Source organism: Cydia fagiglandana, chromosome 18 (assembly GCF_963556715.1).
Source record: "Cydia fagiglandana chromosome 18, ilCydFagi1.1, whole genome shotgun sequence".
Classification (NCBI taxonomy): Eukaryota; Metazoa; Arthropoda; class Insecta; order Lepidoptera; family Tortricidae; genus Cydia; species Cydia fagiglandana.
In genome coordinates, this window is record NC_085949.1 from 4,609,756 (window position 1) to 4,633,057 (window position 23,302).

General features: G+C 42.3%; 1 protein-coding gene across 1 annotated transcript in view; it reads left to right on the forward strand.

Annotated features, from left to right (window-relative positions):
• LOC134673250 (protein doublesex-like) overlaps positions 1 to 22,362 on the forward strand; it is a 313,376-nt gene extending 291,014 nt beyond the window's left edge. The window contains exon 4 of the mRNA XM_063531213.1: positions 21,177 to 22,362. The gene's annotated coding sequence lies outside the window, so the exon portion shown is untranslated. The remainder of the gene's footprint in view (positions 1 to 21,176) is intronic.
• Positions 22,363 to 23,302: the final 940 nt, after the last annotated feature.

Genomic DNA, 23,302 nt, shown 5'->3' on the forward strand with positions numbered 1-23,302 from the left:
CCCTGGCTGACAGGACGGAACAACAACAAGAAATACTTGATTGTCAATAATATATGTGGGTCTCTATTGTTTCTCAAAAAGTTTTGAGTCATTAATGTATTGTTTGTCCACATTTGCGTTAGTCATAATTTGCTTGGTGTTTGGTTCAGAAACGCGTAACTTTTCAGGATTGCCATAAAACAAACCTAACCTATTGATAGGATAACCTTAAGAAAATCCTGAAAAGTTAACGGTTTTCAGTTTTAGGACTAATGATAATATATTGTTATATTATGACTTAAAACTTTATGTCAACTTTATATGTATGTTCTTATCAGTCCTTACACCCTGCCGGGTACTGCCTCTGCGTGCGTCCAAGGGCAGCATCCGCTCGGACCCCTTAGGGGTCGTCCAGAAATCATGTGATCATATTTGGCCTATTTTTGACCCCCCCTCCCCTTGGTTATATTTGGTGATTTTAACGCAACCCCGCCTCCCCCTGCCACAAGATCCCGTGATAATATTTATATGATCATATGATGGTTTTTATTGGGTAAACACGCATATAAAATAGAGCGGATTATTTGATCTAAGTAATTACATTTTTTGAGTAATATTGTTGTTTTTGTCTTTCCCGCTTTGAAAAAAAAAACGTGATATCTTCTCTGACCCCCCCTCCCCCATTGTGATCGTTCGTGATATTTTTCTTATTCTAAACGATCACATGATTTCTGGACGACGCCTTATATGTCATTAAAGTGTAAAGATAGCATCTAACGTGTTGGCGTCGGCTCCGCACACGCATCCCAAATGCCCGGAACACCATTCTTCCGTGATGAGTAAAGTTGAACTTATTAAATAAAAATATTGCTTTGCCAATTCGTGATAAAGTAACTTTTTTTTCGACTTTCGTTATTGTGTCGCGTTTAGGCAAAGTTATTTTATTGAAATTAATTAATACTGATTTACGAAAAATAGGGCGACATCTTCGAAGTATCTTTATTATAAATCTTCGTTGCATATTCATCAGCTTCGCCCGTAATGTACCTAATATGGGCCAATGACTCAATATCCGTAAATAATAAATATACATATCCTTTCGCGGTGTTTTCGTTTCGCACGATACGAATTTGGAACCGACTTCCTGGGTTGTAATTTCAATTAGTGCCTACAGTATATAGCCGGTACCTATACGTATACAGGCCCCAATGGGAAGGCTAGCCACAAGCCACAAATGTCCCGCAGCCACACTTATACCAAAATGCCATAGGTACACGAAAAAGTGACATCCCAATTTCTCTAGTAGGTACATTTATACCATCTTAGAAAGTCTAGGCGTCTTTGACCAACTCTAAGGGCGAGCAATATGGGCTTGCGCCTACTCTTTTTTTTTTGACGCAGTGGGAATGCATTTACGCACGGTGTGTGGGACTCGCCTCTCCTTGTCCCTCTCGTGGTGAGAGGGGGGGAGAATTTGGCCCTACCCACTAAACCCACTCCGGCGTTTCACCCTCTATGCCGTTCGTGAGAGCGCACTGGGATATGCTGTGTAGCGAGAGGTCCACCACCCCCGTCGCTGCCCTGAGGGCCGCCTCTTTCTACGGCCCAGTGATTACACTCTTCCAGGGTGTGCTAAGCCGTATCGTCCGCCGCGCCACATTCGTGGCACTGAGGCCCCGGCCTCTGTATTTTGTGCAGGTAGTGTGCGAAATAGCCGTGTCCGGACACCACCTGCGTCACCCTAAATGTCAGGGCCCCGTTGCCCCGATCCACCCACTCGTTGCACCTACTCCTATAAGAATCCCTTGTGGGAAAGATGTGAAAAAGATGGTGCTGTCATGTGGTGGTAATGTATAAATATTATATCTTGATAGAAAGTCAATAATGATCCCACCTTGAAATAAAACAAGTCGAATGTATCTCTAAGTCTGTCTTTTCACAACATTCTACCGTATATTAACCACTTACACCACTCCTGATTATTGATATTCCTCGAATAACAACAAATAGCGTTAAGTCCACAAATATTCTCAATCAATTTCGAACTCAAAGCCTTGCAGTTACGTCTCAAATTGCAACGTACTTTGTTTTAAGTCTGTTCGTTTATTTTTGAACGTACAGTGTGTTATTATTAAACATAAGTTAGCAGATATTTGAGAAACATCGTCTAATGTTACTATAGAAATGGAAACATGGATATCGTGGGGGACATTGTATAACAAACGGGTGTTATTGTAAATTTTACCATAGAATGAAAACTATTTCATGAACGGCAGACGGTCCAATATAACCAAACAGATTTGACAGGTGAACGTACCTACTTTTAATCTAATATGGTAAGGGCATTTCGTCTGGTGACAAGCAAAAGTCACTAAGTACTATCAAAAAATTAAAGTAACAATGCACTTTATTACATTTGTAACACGGTTTATTGTCCAATAATTTCAATGGTGTTAGTTAGTGACTTTTGCTTGTCATCCGACGATTTATTTGTATGATGATACAGATATTTGTTCCTGAGTCATGGTTGTTTTCTATGTATTTAAGTATTTATATTATATGTATATCGTTGTCTGAGTACCCACAACACAAGCTTTAAGCTTACCGTGGGGCTTATTAAAATATATATATGTATACTTACCTATATATATGAAACGTTTTGATTATAATTAGCAAATTACATAGATAAATGTGTCAGTAAACAAAGATGTAGATGTAACCAAACCGATAAGGCCCACTTGCACCATTCCACTATACTGGAGTCAGTTATGTAACGCTGCCATACATGACCCAAAAAATTTTTATTAAGCTATGAGCTTCATCACATCTGATATTTGAGTAATTCTAAGCATTTCTAGCCTGAAGTGGGGGGGAGGGTGGGGTACAAAGACGGCCGCCATCCGTCATCTTTAAAAAAAATCTACTCTGATCCTGGTGGGTACTAGGGCAAGTTTGGTATCATTTTCGTATAAACCAAAGACGTAGAATTCATTGCTGATATTTGTTTTTTCAATTTCATAGTAATTTTACAAGAAAAACGTAAAAAGGTGAAAAATTTGGTTGGAGATTTTTGCTACGCGGAGCCGAAACTACAAAAGATAGAAAGTTGAAATTTGCACACTAGATTACATTTATAAAGTGTACAAGAGATAAGAAGCGATTTTGAGAAATTCAACCCCTAAGGGGGTTAAAAAGGGGATGAAAGTTTGTATGGGGTTCAAGTTTTATTTTAAGCTAGGAATTTGAAACTTCGTAAAACGATATATTATTAAAATACAAGAAAACTAATTTCAGCGTTTTTGAAAATTCATCCCCTAAGGTGGTGAAAAAAGAGTTGAAAGTTTGTATGGATATCAAAAAAATTTTCGAACGCGGGACTTGAATCTTTGTATTTGGGGATATTATTAAAAGACAGGAAAAGTAATTTCAGCGTTTTGTAAAATTCATCCCCTAACAGGGTTAAAAAGGGGTTGAAAGTTTGAATCCATTACAAATCCGAGTAGACACACATTTCTTATTGCCTCCCAGGCTTGAAATGCTTAGAATTACTCAAGGAACATATGTGATGAAGCTCATAGCTTAATAAAAATATTTTGGGTCAACTTTATAACTGCTTCCGCTACTAACCCGGGGTTACCATGGCAACTCTTGGTTTAACCGGTTAACCCCGGGTTAGTGGAATGATGCGAGTGGGCCTAAATGTTATAACCAACCAAAAATGTTCCGACACGTACTTGGCCTTTTTAGGGTTCCGTACCCAAAGGGTAAAACGGGACACTATTACTAAGACTTCGCTGTCCGTCCGTCCGTCTGTCACCAGGCTGTATCTCACGAACCGTGATAGCTAGACAGTTGAAATTTTCACAGATGATGTATTTCTGTTGCCGCTATAACAACAAATACTAAAAACAGAATAAAATAAAGATTTAAATGGGGCTCCCATACAACAAACGTGATTTTTGACCAAAGTTAAGCAACGTCGGGAGTGGTCAGTACTTGGATGGGTGACCGTTTTTTTTTTGCTTCTTTTTTTTGTTTTTTTTTTTGCATTATGGTACGGAACCCTTCGTGCGCGAGTCCGACTCGCACTTGCCCAGTTTTTTATTTCAATTCCGCCAACTGTATAACTTTGATCATGAAAAACTTGAAAAAATACGCGGCTAGTTGCATTCGACGCATAAATTTTTACGTCTCAAGTTTATGACAAAAGTTCCACAGTAAAGCTCACTTCACATTGTACAACTAATAACAATGCCGAAGCTCGTAAAGCTGCTCTTAAAGCTCTGGACTTCGGCGCGCTCGTAAAAATGGCAATTTTTAAGGAAACCCACTAAAATAAGCATTAAACGTAATGGGTAACTTTAGTAATTTAATATCGACGAGTTAAAATTACTAAAAGTTTAGAACTACGTGTTTAATTCGTGACCTTTTTAGACAGGCAGTTACGTTAGTCTCTGATTGACAAATTGAAAATGCGCCAAAAGTATCTGTCACATGAATATACTCTGCAAATGCATTTTGTCAGTAGACAGACGCGAAATTCAAACTTTCTTTCAGAGGACAAACCTTACCGCCTACATTTTTTGCCGCCTTTATACAAACCTAATTACAAACGTATGAAACTGATATTTCCACGTATGTTTAATATATGAACTGTAATATTTCCACGTATGTTTGATAAGTAATATAACACCTTACTACACTGGCCCGGGGATGAGGATAGACGGCCGAGCGAAGTGAGCGTATAGTTCTTTTTTTTAGCATTAGATAGAACTTGCAAGAAGGTAAGCGATCTTGACATGTCTTATAATTGAAAAACGCTTTTGAAAAATCAAAAACTATTACTTATGAAAGCAGAAGAATATAAATATTAGACTCATAATTGTTACATATTTGCCGTAACTTATTTTTTAAAATGTGTTTTTCAATTAAAAGACACATCAAGATTATTTCTAATGCTGAAAAAAACGAACTATAGGAAGGAATAGTGGGTTGTGGTAAAAATGCGCGGAAATTGACCTAAAATCCAATAACCTAAAAGGTCAATTTTAAGTATGACGTGACGTGCGACTCGATCCCAATGTTATACCTAATAAAAATTAACGTTGCCGGCGTGTTTCACTGAAATGCCCGCAGCACACGCTTCACAGCATATTATCACGACCATAAGGGCTTGTGCACAAACAAATCACGCGAGGTTTGAAGAGGGGGTACATAACATCCGTCATGCTATCGAATGAAATTTACACTGTGGTACCTAGTTAACAGAACCATCGACGTTTAAACATTTTCGATCTCCGATTTTTTCCTTGGAAATTACCATAGAGATATCTGATCATAATACTATTTTGCTGCACCTACTAACAAAAACTCAGTTGACGTCAAGAAACAATGAGTAGTCAAAGAAATACCAATACAGCAAGTTTTTATTTTGAACCGCTTTTTCTGAAACATGCGTGGAAATATTGTCATTATACCCCAGACACACACTACATAGTCTAGAAGTACCTAGCGAGGAAAGTACGCAGAAACGTAGTGTGGGACGAGAGCGTTTCACATTGTCCGATCCGATATCGGATATATATAGGATCAGGCTGCGGGGCGCTGCGGGGCGAAATTTACACTAGGAGCTCTGTAGGTGAGTATTGAATATTTCGCCCAGTTTGATAAGGGGTATGATAAGGATCCTGTCAAAATTATTAGTTTTATACGAGAATGATTTTTTTTGCTCTATAGTGTACGACCGAGGTTTGAACCCACGAGTCTAAACTCGGTGGTCTAAACCACCGCACACATACGAAAAGGTTAATAAAAATGCATTGAATTATTAACAGTAAATAAACTTATCTTCATTTACTTACTAGTTATTTATTACAACTTGTGCGTAACACTGGAATGTAAGCAATGCTTATACCGGTCCAGGCGCCACAGGGCGTCGCGCACAGTTAGGGAACCCCAGTCTTGCCCTTTTTAAAGTTCCGCACCTCAAAAAGAAAAAACCGGACAAGTGCGAGTCGGACTCGCCCACCGAGGGTTCCGTATTTTTTAGTATTTGTTATTGCGGCAACAGAAATACATCATCTGTGAAAATTTCAACTGTCTATCACGGTTTGTGAGATACAGCCTGAGGGCCTACCGCGAACCACGTCGACGTCTTGCCTCTCTGACGCACTTGTAAATACGTACGTAAGTGTGACACGTCGAACGTGGTTCGCGGTAGTCCCTCTGGTGACAGACGGACGGACGGACGGACGGACGGACAGCGGAGTCTTAGTAATAGGGTCCCGTTTTACCCTTTAGGTACGGAACCCTAAAAACGGAATCGTTATAGGATCACTCGTGTGTCTGTCTGTCCGTCTGTCACAGTTAATTTGCTCCGAACAGAAATGTTATCCAATATTACAGCTTGGCAAAAAAGAGTAGAAATTAGAAGTGGCAACACTGTAGTGTCGTCCCGTTTTCTTAAGTCTTACGTCGGTCTCCAGACGAGACGGGACTGATCAAATCGGTTGATTTGATCAGAAATGAAATTGGCGTCAATCTCCAATTTTAGATTTTATGGTGATATTAGAGCCCTCTAAATTGAAAAAATGCCCCAGAACGAAAATACTGACCCCACAAATTGGTATTCTTGCGTCCGCGCCTCATTTTATCGGTAATATCGGTCATTATTGGCGGTTGAATTCGGCGAGCCAAATTGGTATTTGCGTCCGCACCTCCTGATTCGATCGGGCAATTGAATCAGATTGGCGGAAAATTTACTAATCTGGATACGCCTTTATATAGGTTACGCCTTGGTTTGAAAGGGACGACACTATAGTTCGTTTTTTTAGCATTAGAAAGAACTTGCAAGAAGGTAAGCGATCTTGACATGTTTTTTATATATAATTTAACCCCGAACTAACTAATAAACTAATTTGTAATAAACTAATTTATATAAACTAATTTGGGGTAGTTTAGTGGTGTTTTATTTGCTGGGACGTTAGTCTTTCTGTGTCAAAGCTGGTGCAACTCCGCTAAAACGTCGGAATTTAAGGTAATTAAACAATGAAATTATATCGCGATAGACCCGTTTGTGTAATTACTAATTAATGTTATCCATTTTTAGTGTTCCGTACAAAACTTTGTTCACGGAACACTTATGGGATCACTTCGGTCTTGCAAATCAGTTAAATGCGGTTTTCTCAGAGACCGTTTGACGTAGATACCTAAAATTTGGAACAGTTATAGCAATTACCACCACTCATATTGTAAATAAGTCAAAACTGCTTATTTTAAATGGTCTCTGAGGAATAGGTGCACAATTCAGTTAAAAAATATTCCTACGAATAGAGAACTTCCTTTTTTGAAGTCGGTTAAAATGTATTATCTTAAATAACTACTATTAATATAAGTCTACCACTTATCTGAGGGCTCTGAGGCAGTGGAAAGAAGTTATTACTGTGTTAACTATAAGTAAGGACTGCTTGGAGGCCTGGTTGCGTGCAACTGACAGGCCTATTCGAATGTGCGCCTGACAGTTTTTCCTGACATCAAAGCGATATTAATAAATAAATATATATTATAGGACATTTTTACACAAATTGACTAAGCCCCACGTTAAGCTCAAGAAGGCTTGTGTTGTGGGTACTCAGACAACGATATATAAATACTTCAATACATAGAAAACAACCATGACTCAGGAACAAATATCTGTATCAACATACAAATAAATGCCCTTACCTGGTAAGGGCATTTATTTGTATAATGATACAGATATCCTGGTAAGGCTTACCAGGATTCGAACCCGGGACCATCGGCTTCATAGGCAGGGTCACTACCCACTAGGCCAGACCGGTCGTCATATTGAATCATATTTACAGAGAAATCAGAATGAAATCATATCAGTTAGCTGTCTATGGAATTTCCAATATTAAGGTGGTGGTACTGGTGCTCGACGCGGTCCCAGTACATGTCATTTTGAAACGTTGAAGTCATTGTCAATAGAGGTGACAGCAAGGGGTCATCTTTTGGGCATTAGCATGTCGAGCACTAGTACCACCATCTTATTCAAATATTGGTATGATAATGTGGGTGCTAAACCTACGTGGATCGTAAATGATAATGCACTCACTTAGTAAACAGTATGTAATGTTCTGGAATTACAGTTTAAGGTTTATTATTTGTTGGGATTAGCATTTAAACAAGCGGTTAGTACAGGCACACACAATTCACCAAAACACTTGTTAAGTTCATGCACCACACCATACATAATCAGTCAAGTAGTCTTTTATAATAATATATCACAGTCGGTACACGAATAGGATTTAAGTTATTGATGCGCGTGCGTCTGTTCCCGTGACGTAGGTAACACTGCCGGAGGGGCGCGGGGCGCGCGGCATCGGCGCGAGCGACGATCGTTGCTTAGCAACGGTTGCCGGCTCGCGCGCGGCCATGTTGTCGACTTACGTTGTGGGTCCACACGAAGAAGGTTTTGTGGATTTATTTCTGTTGCGTAATTTTAATACTAATGTGGAGTAGGCCACAAATACTCCCCCGCCGAGACCGTTTCACGGGCGATAGTGATCTAGGTGAGCTGGAAATCGAACTACTCGGCCGCTTCTGGTCTGTTTTTCGGGGACTTTATCTGATTGTAATTGTGGCTGATTGCAGGAGTTGCGAAGCAGGTAAGCTGGTTTTAATCTGTCTATAGTGACTGTTGACTCTTTGCCCTGTATATCTATTTTGAAAGTTTTCTCGCATCTCTCCAGGACTTTATATGGACCAGAGTATGGAGCTTCTAGGGATCTTCGGCCGGGGCCCTGCCGCAGGTAAACATATTCTGCAGAGAGCAGATCCTTTGGTACATAAAACGTCTTTGTTGTATGCCACGACGCTGGAACTGGGCTCAGGTTAGCCATATGTCTACGCAGGCGAGAGGCGAAGTCAGTAACGTCAATGTCCAGGTTGGTAGTAGGGTTGAAGAATTCACCTGGTAATCTGAGGGGTTCGCCGTAAACCAGTTCTGCTGCCGAAGTTTTGAGGTCGTCCTTCCAGGCACTCCTTATTCCCAGGAGTACGAGTGGTAAGATCTCTGACCATTGTGGGTTATTATGGCACATGATTGCAGTTTTTAGCTGTCTATGCAGACGTTCGATCATGCCGTTGCACTCAGGGTGGTATGATGTTGTGGGACAATGGTTGGAGCCGAGGAAACCTGTGATGCTTTTAAATAGTTGCGACTCGAATTGTCTACCACGATCGGTTGTTATTTTGTTTGGGCAGCCAAAACGTGCCACCCAGCCGAAGACAAATGCTTTTGCACACGTCTCTGCCGTCATGTCTGGTAGTGGGTACACCTCAGGCCATCTTGTGAACCGGTCGATGACGGTGAGGCAGTACCTGTTGCCTGAAGAGACGGGAAGGGGGCCAATGAGGTCCATATGCACGTGGGAAAAGCGATCGGAAGGAGTTTGTATGGGAGAAAGTGGAGCTGAAGTGTGGCGATGTATTTTGCTGCGCTGGCAGTCTGGGCAACTCTGTGCCCAGATCTTGCAATCGCGACGAACGCCGGGCCACACATATCTGTCAGCGATTAGTTTGGCCGATGTTGTGGCGCCTGGGTGGCTTAAATTGTGAATGCTGTCAAACACCTGCTTGCGGAACGGTGGTGTCACATAAGGTCTTGGTGCGCTCTGAGAGAGATCGCAGTATATACTTGCGCCTTCGGTGTTCACTTTTTGCAGTCTTAGGGAGGAACCATTAGTTAGGAGGTGCTGCAGTTCAGAATCTGAATCCTGATCTTCTGCCAGTGCCTTGTAGTCTATGGTTATTGCGACGGATGCTATGCGTGACAGCGCGTCGGCGACTGAATTATCTATGCCAGAGATATGGCGAATATCTGTGGTGAACTGGGCGATGTAATCTAGGTAACGGTATTGCCTTGGTGAGCACTTGTCGCGTCTTGTGGTGAAAGCAAAAGTGATGGGCTTATGGTCGGTAAACACAATAAAGTCTCTTGCCTCCAGCATATGTCTAAAGTGGCGTACGGATTCGTAGATGGCAAGAAGTTCCCGGTCATAAGGAGAATATTTTTGCTGTGCTGTATTTAATTTGCGCGAAAAAAATGCCAGAGGCTGCCATGCTCCGTTTTTGTATTGATGTATGGCTGCGCCGATCGACGTGTCAGACGCATCTGTGACCAAAGAGAGCTCAACATTGCAGTCTGGGTGTGCTAGGAGTGCTGCATCGCATACGCTTTGCTTGCAGTCCTCAAATGCTTTGAGTGCATCACCCGATATGTCCACGGGGTGTGAGCCTTTCACGGAGCCAGTCAAGAAAGCGTTAAGCGGCGCTTGGAGTTTGGCTGCATGTGGGATGAAACGGCGGTAAAAATTAAGCATGCCCAAAAATCTTCTAAGCTCCTTTACCGTCTTGGGTACAGGGTAATCCTTAATGGCCTGAACCTTTGTTTCTAGAGGTTTGATACCGTCTGCCGAAATACTGTAGCCGAGGAAAGTAACTTGCGACTTCCCGAAGACACATTTTGATGTATTTATAACCATACCGTATTGCTGGAGTCTGGAGAACAACTGGCGAAGGTGGTCTTCATGCTCTTCATGGCACGTAGAGTACACCAGGAAATCGTCCAGGTATGTGTAGCAGAAGTCTAGTCCTCGCGTCATCTCGTCGACGAACCTCTGAAAAGTCTGACCAGCGTTTCGAAGCCCGAAGGTCATGAAGGGGAACTCGTACATACCAAATGGCGTAGTGATAGCAGTTTTCGGGATGTCGTCTTCGTTGACTGGGATTTGGTTATAGGCTTTTACGAGATCGATGGTGGAGAATACTTTACAGCCTGTGATGTTCTGTGTAAAGTCATGTATGTGACGGATGGGGTAGCAATCGGGTATGGTGCGGGCATTGAGCATTCGATAGTCACCGCATGGACGCCATCCGTTATCTTTCTTCGGCGCGAGGTGTAAGGGTGAAGACCATGGGCTTTCAGAAGGTCGAGCTGTTCCACTTTCGAGCATTGACTGAAATTCCGCTTTTGCTATCTTCAGCTTGTCTGGCGCTAAGCGACGAGGTGGGCTGACGACTGGCGGACCGGGTGTTGTACGTATGTGATGAACGGTGTCGTGGTTCAACTGACGATGGGTTCCGGCCGGGCGAGTGACGTCAGGGAAGTCGCGTAAAATATCGTAGTATTTTGATTCTCCAATGATAGTCTTGATTGAGGCTATCGTATTTGATGATGGAACGGGTTTCGCTGGGGAATGCAGCGACGTTAGGCAGTCTATGAGGCGCTTGTTGGTGCAGTCGACGAGGAGGTTGTAGTGCGACAGAAAATCGACTCCGATTATAGCTTTAGTGACGTCCGCAACAATGAATCGCCAGCGATAGCAACGTCGCAGGCCTAGGTCCAGCTCCAGGTGAGCATATCCGTATGTTGCGATGATAGAACCGTTTGCGGCGTATAACTGGAAGTCGGTTTTGGATCGACGACCTCTGACATCTGATCGAGGGTAAACGCAAAGATCGCTTCCCGTGTCGATTAGAAATTGTACTTTACTGTTTTTGTCTGTTACAAATAGGCGGCCGGGTCGCGTAGGGCAGTCATTTTCGGCCACTTCAGGCTGCCGCGCTAGTTTTCCGTCTTGTAATCGCAGGGATGGGTACACTTCGTTGCATCCGAACCGAATCTACGATGGTACCAACACACGCCGTCTCGCACTTGAGAGCGTGCCCCTGACTTGGAACGCGAACGACTATTGCTCCGACGGGATGATCTGGTCTGGGAGCGAGAGCGAACTTCGTACACGTGACTGGTGAGTGCTGCCATCTGTCGGGTGAGTTCAGCGATCTGCAAGGACATCGTCTCTAGAGGCGACGTCGGGTGCGGCGTAGAGTAGGGGTTGTGCGCTGATAACGTTGAAGGCGTAGCGCCGGGTAAGTGCGGTTGCAATTGAGCAGCTGTGGGTGACACTTCCGCAATGCGAGGGCTAGGCGAGGCAATCTCATGAATGTGATCTGCTAATTCTGACAACTTTGCCAGAGGAATATCTGGGTGTTGAGCTACTACAGTTTGTAAGTGGAGTGGGAGCCTGCTGGACCAAACGGTGCGTATGAAATTTTCTGGTAATTTAGTTGGGCCAGCGAGGTGAATCAGGTGGCGAAGAAACTGAGATGGTTTTCTACTACCCAACTCCTCGTGCATCAGAAGCTGCTTCTCTTTCTGTTGTTGTGACACGGACAGTCTACGTATCAACTCTGTTTTCAGCGTAAGATATTTATTTTCCTTCGGTGGGTTGATAATAACGTCCTCTACTTCTGCAGCGATTTCACGTTCTAGTTGCGCCATAGCGTGGTAAAATTTTGTGGAGTCGGATGTGATACGTGCGAGATCGAACTGAGCCTCTAGTTGCGCAAACCACACCGCAGGGTTATCCGCCCAGAACGCTGGTACTTTAATTCCAATTCGGAATAAACTTGCCTGCGTAAATTGAGAAAATTCAGCTTCGGCGTTGTTCACCTGGGTCGTAGAAGCGCCGGCCACCTGCGCACTTGGCCGGGTGCTGAGCGGGAGCGGGAGCGAGGCGGGCGCAGTGTTCTGCTGCGCAGGTGGGAGCGAGACAGGTACGGTTATCTGCTGCGTTGGTGGAAGCAGGACAGGTGCTAGGCCGTCCGCTTGCGGTTGCGCAGTTTCGGCGTCGTTTTCGGGAGGCATTTTGACGGAATTATCACCATTTAGGTTAGCCATGTTCTTGTTGTCGTGGTCACCAGTGTGGGTGCTAAACCTACGTGGATCGTAAATGATAATGCACTCACTTAGTAAACAGTATGTAATGTTCTGGAATTACAGTTTAAGGTTTATTATTTGTTGGGATTAGCATTTAAACAAGCGGTTAGTACAGGCACACACAATTCACCAAAACACTTGTTAAGTTCATGCACCACACCATACATAATCAGTCAAGTAGTCTTTTATAATAATATATCACAGTCGGTACACGAATAGGATTTAAGTTATTGATGCGCGTGCGTCTGTTCCCGTGACGTAGGTAACACTGCCGGAGGGGCGCGGGGCGCGCGGCATCGGCGCGAGCGACGATCGTTGCTTAGCAACGGTTGCCGGCTCGCGCGCGGCCATGTTGTCGACTTACGTTGTGGGTCCACACGAAGAAGGTTTTGTGGATTTATTTCTGTTGCGTAATTTTAATACTAATGTGGAGTAGGCCACAATAATAAAACTTTGTAGTAGCTATAATAATTATTATAATATATTCTGTTAAAATAGTAGCCGCGACTTGTCGGTACTCTGTATTTCGCTAAGATCCCCACGTCCCACGTCACAGGCTCAGCCTAGTGTGGGGATCACTGTACTGCCCCTCTTGTAATATTAATTTATGAAATAAATATATTTTGAGTTTATGAATTTTAATTCGAATTGGCCTGTGATTTGCATTATGTTCAGTAAAAACTAAACAGATTTACTCAGGAAACTTTGCTACCTTCTACTAGATACTATATCTAAAATATTATATGTAAATGTAAAGTAACTCTGTCTGTTTGTCTGTCTGTGCGTCTGTCTGTTACCTCATCGCACTTGAATGGATTTAGATGTAATGTGATCAACTGGGTAAACGTCTGTTTGTCTGTCTGTTACCTTATCGCACTTGAATGGATATGTGATATATTGTGTAAAAGTTTGGCGTGACACATTCTTCGATTATTAATATTATTATCGAATACGGACCTCCCGGCCGCCGCGTTGCGAGAGTAAAGGCCAGGGCCAGATTTGGGACCCAAAACATTTAAGACGAAACGGCGAAGTCACGCGACCGTTTCTCCACAGACGTAGCCCGCATTTTCCTCTGGATTTCCTCTTTGACATTATATAAAATATTTTTAAGCAATTTGGTGTACCTTAAAATCAGGCTAAAGCCACAACTTACAACTATGGTCTAAATTCAAGGTCCAGTTAAATATGTAAGTATATCTCAAATTATGATGAGTTTATCATATAGAAAGAGCATTAGTGTATCTAAGCTCCAATATAAATGTAACGAGTAGAAATCATAAAGGCTCGTTGAGAATTAACGTTAAAAACTGGACCATAGTTGTACTTAAGGGCTATAGTTATCTGAGTTTACGATATATCTAAGGCCCACTTGCACCATTCCACTAACCCGGGATTAAGTGGTGAAACCGTAACCTAGAGTCAAATTGTACTAAGTAACCAGGAAACGCCAGGTTTAACCGGTTAACCCGGCTTAGTGGAATGATGCAAGTGGGCCTAAGAAGATATAGGTATCGTAAAGTCGTTTTATTTGCCTCTCTATCACTCGAAGCAAGAGCGACAGAGGTAGGCGATTATCGATGTTAGCGGTAGGCCCTCAGGCCGGGTATGATGGACGCAGGAATTAACCTTACAAGGCAGGTGATAATATCCAGGCATAGAAGCTGCCTGTCAAGTTATCGCTAAGTATAACGAAGCACTGACAGTTATAGTTTTGGTATTAAAGCTAGAAAATATGTAAACTAGCGTAGGTAGGGTTACCAGATGACAGGAATTTTCGTGACATGTCAGGAATTTTGGCCTTTTGTCAGGTATGGGGACGGAATACGAAAATGTCAGGATGTTTTTGAATTGATAGACTTTTTTTATAAAGTACGTTTTATTTACTTCAATTAATATAAATTATCAATTTAATAAAACTTAAATTAATAAAACGCGGCTAATCGGCTCGGCTAGACCCCCCGTCGTCGTCGTCGTCAAAACTATGAATGTCAGGAAAAATATTCGGAAAAAGTAATTTCGTCAGGAAATTCTAAATTTATATCTGGTAACCCTAAGCGTAGGTGGCAGGTGACATTATCCAGGTATACGTGTGCTGTTAAGTTTTTGACATGTATAAGGGATATTGATAGTAATACTGATTCATTTACCGCATTATGTAAGTAAGTTAAAAAAATGGATTCCTGCGTTGTTATCGCGTAGTTATAATATTGCCATAAATTCATTACACGGCCGTAAATAAAAGCTCTAAACGTCATAAACTAACATTTTATTGCCTTTTGCAATTAAAGGGTATAAATTAACGTAATTTAACCTTTAAGTTCCTAGTTGTTGTACAGTGCCGAACTGTGCACCAACATTATTAATAAATAATAAAAATATCGGTACATTTGTACACAACGCAAGCCTTATTGAGCTTACTGTGGGACTGGGTTGATCTGTGTAAAATTGTCCTATAATATTTATTTATTTATAATTGTCACGTGAAGAGAGAGAAAAGTCTTACTGCCTGGCACAACGCAAAATTAATTATGTTTTTTTTAGATTAGAGTTTGTTTTGATGTAGAATTTGTGGCAACGTGGGTTTGATTCCTGCCTAAATCCTGCCCTTGGTATTAAAAGACTTGGGTCACATATTTCGTATGTGACCTCTATTTCTTATATTTGTTAATATTGAGCTTATGCGTCGTATACTCGTACTAGTAAACAATTGTATTCCATCACAGCACAAAAGGGGCATAGCCAAGACAATCGTTTATAGAAAACTCCAAACGAAACTTAATATCTGCAAAATCATGTTACCTTTCGCTGCATATCGCTGGCTCAATATTATAAGGTTCTATGTTACATTTTCAAGATTTATTCATTTATTTAACAATATATTTGCCCGGCAGATAGTTGAAATTCAACTTTATGTCACTATGACAATGTTCAAATTTCAGTTCGATAAAAGTGAAACATAGAACCCTGTAATATTGGGCCAGTGATATGTCATCATGATACCTTTATAAAAATGTACTACTCGATTGGCGTTTGTCGGTAAACGAATGCCATCTTCTGGGGAAGCTCCCGTAGCAAAACCACCACCTGTCAAATCCTTACTAACCTATAATCTAAGGCACGTTACCCGCAAACCGGATTACAACGTGTCACCGGACAGGAACTGTCGGTTTATAATAATGACGGCCGAGTCCGTCCCCCGCGACTGGTTTGCAACTTTGTTGCGGCAGTTAATTGTTTACTTTTTATTTTGCGCGCGATCCGGTCCGGTGTGGGGTTGTCGGACATTGGCCTACTGCGCGATACAGGGGGGCTACCGCGAAAACCGAAATTCGCAAATTGCGGGGATCATTCTCTACTCCAATGAAGGCGTAATAAGTGTGACAGAGAAAAATGCCCGCAATTTGCGAACTTCTATTTTCGCGGTTATAGCCGTCTGATAGTGGATAACTTAGTTCATCCTTCATTATTTTGGCGTTAAGGCCTGTCCAGGCGAGAACACTTTTTCGCCAATCTGAATAAATTGTCCGCTCAAATCAGGTGGTGCGGAATTGCGGACGCCTTTAAGTTCCTAGTTGCAAACGCCAATTTGGCCAAGTTCACCAATTTTAAATTTATGGTGATATTTCGTATCAGTTTTATGACGTAATTAGTTGCAGATTGACAGATAGATAATAGGGTCATAATTTTTCTACTTTTGGAGATATATTTTTGGCAAATAGGGAATATTACGCGAAACTCTACGTAGGGGGCGCCACTACCACAATCCATCACAATTTGAGGGTCTACCGCGAAACAAAAATATGAAATTACGTTATCTAACCTCTCTATCACTCTTGCATATTCGAACGATAAAGAGGCGGATAGCTAAATTTCCATGTTCACGTTTCCTGGTAGGCCCTTTGTAAACAAACCGCCTTCATACATCAATGTCATATTTTATTATCTTTGAAAACTTGTCAAAAAACAGTATGTATAAGTTACTCTATGGTTTACCATAGGCGCTAGTGCTGCACTCTGGCGGCAGAATATTGAAGTATTAGCTGAAGTATTTTTAGGAACCCTTCAGATATAGAAAGATAAGGCAAGCGTCAATCCACAATGGCATCACTACATTGCAAACTGCTCGGTAAAAAATATGACTAAACTAGGGTGTGTGCGTGCCACTGGACGAACTAAGAGGAACTGATGACTAATGTTATGCCTTATCTCATTGTGATAAGGTATACGATTGGTCTTCTAATTACTGATGGTACAAGAGTAACGCTCTTCACTGACCTAAGGTGAACCTTAAGTGTTTGTAATAAGGTGCACGGATTAATAGTTAACAGTGTTTAAAGATGGAACATTGTAACGGTCCGAACACTCCGAACATTTAGGAATCCATGTTCTACGTTTAAATCTTGAACGCAAACTTTTCGAAACTCGGCAACTTGCATAGAGTCAGACCGTAAAAAGCCTGCAGCGATTTTGATGATGAATAAGGGGGTAAATATTTAAAACTGACGCGGTTACAGATATAGTCGCACCAATAAAAGTCTGCAGCGGATTTGATAGCCCACGCAGTGCAAGTGTCATTTTAAAGGTCAAACTTCTATGAAATTATGGCGTATAAATAACACTTCCACTGTGTGGGCTATCAAATCCGCTGCAGACTTTTATTGGTGCGACTATATCTGTAACCGCGTCAGTTTTAAATATTTAAATAATAAATAAAATTAAAATTCATTTATTTCGAGTAACGAGGACTCATAATCACAATAATATACAATTAAATTAAAATTACACTAAACAAAATAAATAACATTAACATACACTATTCTAAATACTACGCACAACACAACAAATATTATTTTAAAACATGCCGGTCGCAACAATGCCGCATGTAGGGGCAGTCGACTCTGTCGGCAATCATGGCCAGGGCGGCATTGGGGCTGGCTCGCACCCTACGGACCAAGGCGGCGCCACGCGCGCGCATGCTCGCGGAGAAACACGCCGTGCGCGCCTCCGCGAACATGCCCGACGCGCTGCAGTAGCGAGGCAGCCCCATCACCGCCCTGAACGCATTGTTAAACTGCACACGGAGGGTGTTGTAGGCTTTCTGAGTGTAGTTCGCCCACAGGCTGCACGCGTACAGAGACGTGCAGTACGCTCTAAAAAGCGTTACTTTCACGTCCCAGGAACACCTTGCAAACCTCCGGGCGATCATGTTAGCTCTAACACATAAAGCCCTCCGCTCACGCTCGATGTCAGCATTGTCCTTGAGGTCGGTCGTAACGATATGGCCAAGATATTTAAATTGTTGTACTCTTTCCAGAGGTACGCCATTCAGATATATAGGGGGCACGTCCAGTACTCGTTTAGACCCAACCTCAAAGACCATATACTGGCTTTTAACGGCATTGTACATTAAACCGTGGCCACTAACGTATTCCTCACAGGTTTTAAGTAAGGTGCGAAGGCCACATACTGACGCACTCAGCAGGACCATATCGTCTGCATAACTCAAGTTATTTACGCAAATACCATCCACATGACAGCCGATATGCCGACTGCTGAGCTCGACAATAAGTGCATTCATGTACAAGTTGAAGAGTGAGGGAGACGTTAGACCTCCCTGTCTCACACCACACTCCAGCCTGTACTCCTCCGACATCTCTCCTGCCCATCTGACGCTGTTGACCTGGTGTCCGTACCAGTGCCTGAAAATGTTAACTAGTTCCTGAGGCAAATTAATGCTCTCAAGCTTTCTCCATAATCGCTCGTAGGACACCATGTCAAAAGCTTTGGATAAATCCAAAAAACAAGCGTAGACAGGGGTTTTACGGTCCGTGTAGTATCTGATGACATGCTTAAGCGTCAGTATTGCACTTTCAGTAGACAACCGAGGTCTGAAACCAAATTGGTTATCATGGAGAGAAAGGTGTTTATCTAACTGTATATTAAGCATGCCATCAAACACCTTGGCAATGATGGTCGCAAGAGAGATAGGCCTGTAGTTGTTTGTATCTGACATGTCTCCAGTTTTGTTTTTCACTACAGGTACAACTACAGTCCTCATAAGGTCGGGGGGAAGATACGAGTGACTCACGCATAACGAAAATAACATTGCCAGAACTCTAGAAATGTGCGGCCCGGCTTGTTGGAGGTGTTCAACACTGAGGCCATCATGGCCAGGGGACTTGCCTCTCGTTATTGAATGAATCACTTTGGCTACTTCTTTCGCTGTAAATCTCACCAGTGTCCCCTCCACCTTGCCCTCAGTGCCAAACGAACTCACCTCGGTACGTACTAGTGCTTGGACATGAAAGTGCCTTCTAAAAACGTCCGCGATGTCCTTTGGCTTACTTATTCCATTGACGCTCGCCGGGAGGCCAGGCCGAACGTTTACCTTATTTGTACCCTGCCAGAAACCCTTAAAATTACCTCTGTCATGTTGTTTAGCAAGAGCATCCATTTTTATTTGGTCCTGATGATCTTGGCACCATTTTAGTCGGGATTTGAATATTCTCCTACTTTCAACCATCTCATTGTATATGTACCCAGAGTTAGGCTTTCCGCAGAATACCCATTCAGCAAACTCGGACCTAGCCACGCGATGAGCGTCACTCACGTGTTTGTTCCATCCCATAATACTCGGACCCCTTTTACGCCCCCCACACGTATTACGTCCAAGCACAGCAGACTCACTTAATGCGCCCACAATGTTAGCATATAGTCGGTCAATAACGCGGTGGTGGCCAGGATCGTGACAATAATGGTCCGCACACATAATAAAGTCATCACTAAAATCTATATTTCGCAAACGCCTATGACATTCCCGACTATACAACTTTACATCATCGTCTGTTCTATTCCCCCATACTACCTTATTATAGTTATTATTAATTATATTACTATTTGATTGTTTAGGTTGTAGTATTTTTAAATTACACTCGATAATAAGGGGAAAATGATCAGACCATAAACAATTATATTTAACATACACATTATGAACAGCTGACGCAGCGGACTGCGTGACAAGACAATGATCTAACCACCTACATGACCCACAAGCCTCGCTTACAAAGGTATATATAGTCCTCCTCATCGTTTTCGATGACGGCGACCCCAGATAAACATCATGGACGCTGTCTAGCGTGAGCCCTTATGTGACTGGCCAGGCCGAACTTGGTCTTAAACACTCTATTGCACGTGTGACAATACAGTTGGCCAGCTTCGTTGAGCGTGTACACGTAGGAGGGCTTAGGTCTCTCTTTCCGTAATTGGCGTTTGGTGTCTAAGCTTTTGAGACGGTTATCCTCAAACATTTTGACACCGTTATGGATGGTAGAACGCCAAGATGACCTTCTTCCAGCAAGCTCCTCCCAATGTTCAGGGTCGATGGCGCAAGCGCTCAGATGCCGTTTGAGCACGTCCTTGTAGCGCAGGTGCTGACCACCGTGCTTCCGCTTACCCACTGCCAACTCAGAGTAGAGGACAGCTTTAGGCAAGCGGTGATCATCCATTCGAAGGACGTGCCCACACCATCTGAGCTGCCGCTGCATTAGTATGGCCTCCATGCCATACATTCCGGAACGACGCAGGACCTCGGAGTTGGGAACACGGTCCTGCCACTTAATCCTGAGTATAGACCGCAAACACCTCAGGTGGTAAGTGTCTAGTTTCTTTAAGTCTGTTTTGTAGAGGCACCATGTCTCTCATCATGGTGCCTCGCTTACAAAGGTGTAGGTATCGGAGTCCGAACCCAATATATCCACGTCAATGCACGCCCAGCACTGTTCATTACAAAAATCGATAAGTTCATTATAAAATAGTTCTTGTGGATGCGCGTTAAAATCACCCAAAATAAATACAGAGTCAACGTTATGGTCATTTATAATGGCACTTACCGCACTGAGACATTCCGTAAAGTCCGGCAAATTTACTAACCCGTTTGTTGGCATATATACGCTCATCACTATTATGGGTCGATCAGCTGTTTCAATTTTAATCGCGCACACACGATTGTTGTCACACTTTATTACCGATACATTCCGAAAAACACTTGTTTTCCACAGCAGGGCCACTCCTCCAAACGGCCTTCCACGCAATATTCCCATAGACGTATCAACCGCAGATGTACCTGTGTACCCAAAACCGTCATCCATTGTACTCAAATACGGTAAATCATCCGGGAGAATCCAGGTCTCTTGAAGGGCTATTAAATCACACGTTCTGCATAACTCTCGGATACCGTCCACGGACCGCTTAACACTTTTACAATTAAAACTAGCGAATTTACCCCCTTATTCATAAACGTTTACTAAAGTTGACAAGCCGATAATAATCGTTTGTCCCATTCCAATACGTCGCAAACGTTTATGAATAACGGGATAGACGATGGAGGTTTTAACCTATTTTGTTTTATTTTCAGACGGCGCACGAGCCCACTGAGCCGTCTACTTCGGCCAAACCCGAGTAGGCCCGAGGCCGACCCGAGCCTGACCCGAGAGGAGCCGAGCAGACCCGAGTGGGCCATTCCGGACTTTACCTAGTTTTATATGTGCTATACGTGTTAGAACACGCATACTTGTATATTATCACGGACATTAAGTTGGAGAGTGGTTACCTTATCATGTTAACCCGGTCCTTAAATTAATTATTCCCAGATATATTAAGAAAACCAGTGAATATTTGTTTATTTCGCCGGATGTATAATTAACTGTTGTTAAGCAACCATGAGAATATATTGCGGACATTTTGCAGCGAGAAATTTCATATTATCGGTGATAATATTAAACCACTGTGGTTTGGCGGAAAACCACATTGTTTGTAATATTGAATAAACATAAAAAATGGAAGTATAAGAGCATTTTCACATTGTCCTATCCGATATCGGATGAAGGATCCCACGTCCGCAATGTGTACCTACTTGCAACGGTCACGCACACTACAGAAAACATTATGCCTATAAACATGCGCATCACACAAAAAAATTTACAGTCCAACATGTTTAAAATTATCAGAAATGCCAATCTGATATCGGATGGCCTCAGATGAAAAACAGACAGCTTGCTCGAGAGTGCCCTGTGGCATCCTTTTTTTAGGGTTCCGTAGCCAAATGGTAAAAAACGGAACCCTTGTGGATTCGTCATGTCTGTCTGTCTGTCTGTCTGTCCGTCCGTATGTCACAGCCACTTTTTTCCGAAACTATAAGAACTATACTGTTGAAACTTGGTAAGTAGATGTATTCTGTGAACCGCATTAAGTTCACACAAAAATAGAAATAAAACAATACATTTTGGGGGTTCGCCATACTTAGAACTGAAACTCAAAAAAAAAATTTTCATCAAACCCATACGTGTGGGGTTTCTATGGATAGGTCTTCAAAAATATTGTTGAGGTTTCTAATATCATTTTTTTCTGAACTGAATAGTTTGCGCGAGAGACACTTCCAAAGTAGTAAATTGTGTGTCGGGCCCTGTAACTTCTAAAATAAGAGAATGATAAAATAAAAAGAAAATATATCTCATGTACATTACCATGCAAACGTCCACCGAAAATTGGTTTGAACAAGATCTAGTAAGTAGTTTTTTTTTTAATACGTCATAAATCGTAAACCGCAATTTTATTATGTTACTTGCTGCTACGGAACCCTTCATGGGCGAGTCCGACTCGCACTTGGCCGGTTTTTTGGGCATAAAGCCGCTAAGGTGTTTTTTTGCAATAATTATTCCTTAAATTAATAAATAAATACAGAAAAACACATAACATGTTATACATTTTACTTCCAACCGATATCCGACACAGGATCGGACAATGTGAAAACGCTCATAATGATGTGGTAAAGTACGGCTCAGAGCGACTACCGCGAAAACCGAAATTCGCAAATTGCGGGGATCTTTCTCTTTTACCCCAATGAATAATTAGAGTGACAGAGAAAAATCCCCGCAATTTGCGAACTTCGATTTTCGCGGTTACAGCTTTGATCGCAGTTTTACGACGAGCCGATAGCTATTGAAATTGTGTGAAAAAAATAAAAATTAAGATGTGGTATAGAAATTACGTTTTCTTACAAACAGTCTGGACAGTCATTACACTCATTACTGTAATTATTGACAAACGCCCTTTAGAAAAGGTCAATGTTAATAGTTATTGCCGGTATCAACAATCAAGGTGGTGATTGAGATCAGAACAAACAACGAGGTATCTTATCTTATCTTATTGTTTTCGGGGGCCCTTACGGATACACTTCGACCCATAGGGATCTTTTGTGCAATTGCCCCCTAGAAAAGATCCGTCAACTACTCAAGAGCTTTTCCCACCATATCCATGTGTTGGATGATGGAGCTCATGGGTAGCGTTTTAAAGTCCTTTGGTTCCAGGTATCCTGCTCCAAAGTCCTTCATTCTTTGTCTGGCGAGGGCGTGACATTCACACATTAAGTGTTTCATTGTCTCTTCCTCTTCGCCACACATACGACAATCGGTGTTGTCAACGAGGTAACTAGGTAGAGTCGCACCAAAAAAAGTCTGCAGCGGATTTGATAGCCCACACAGC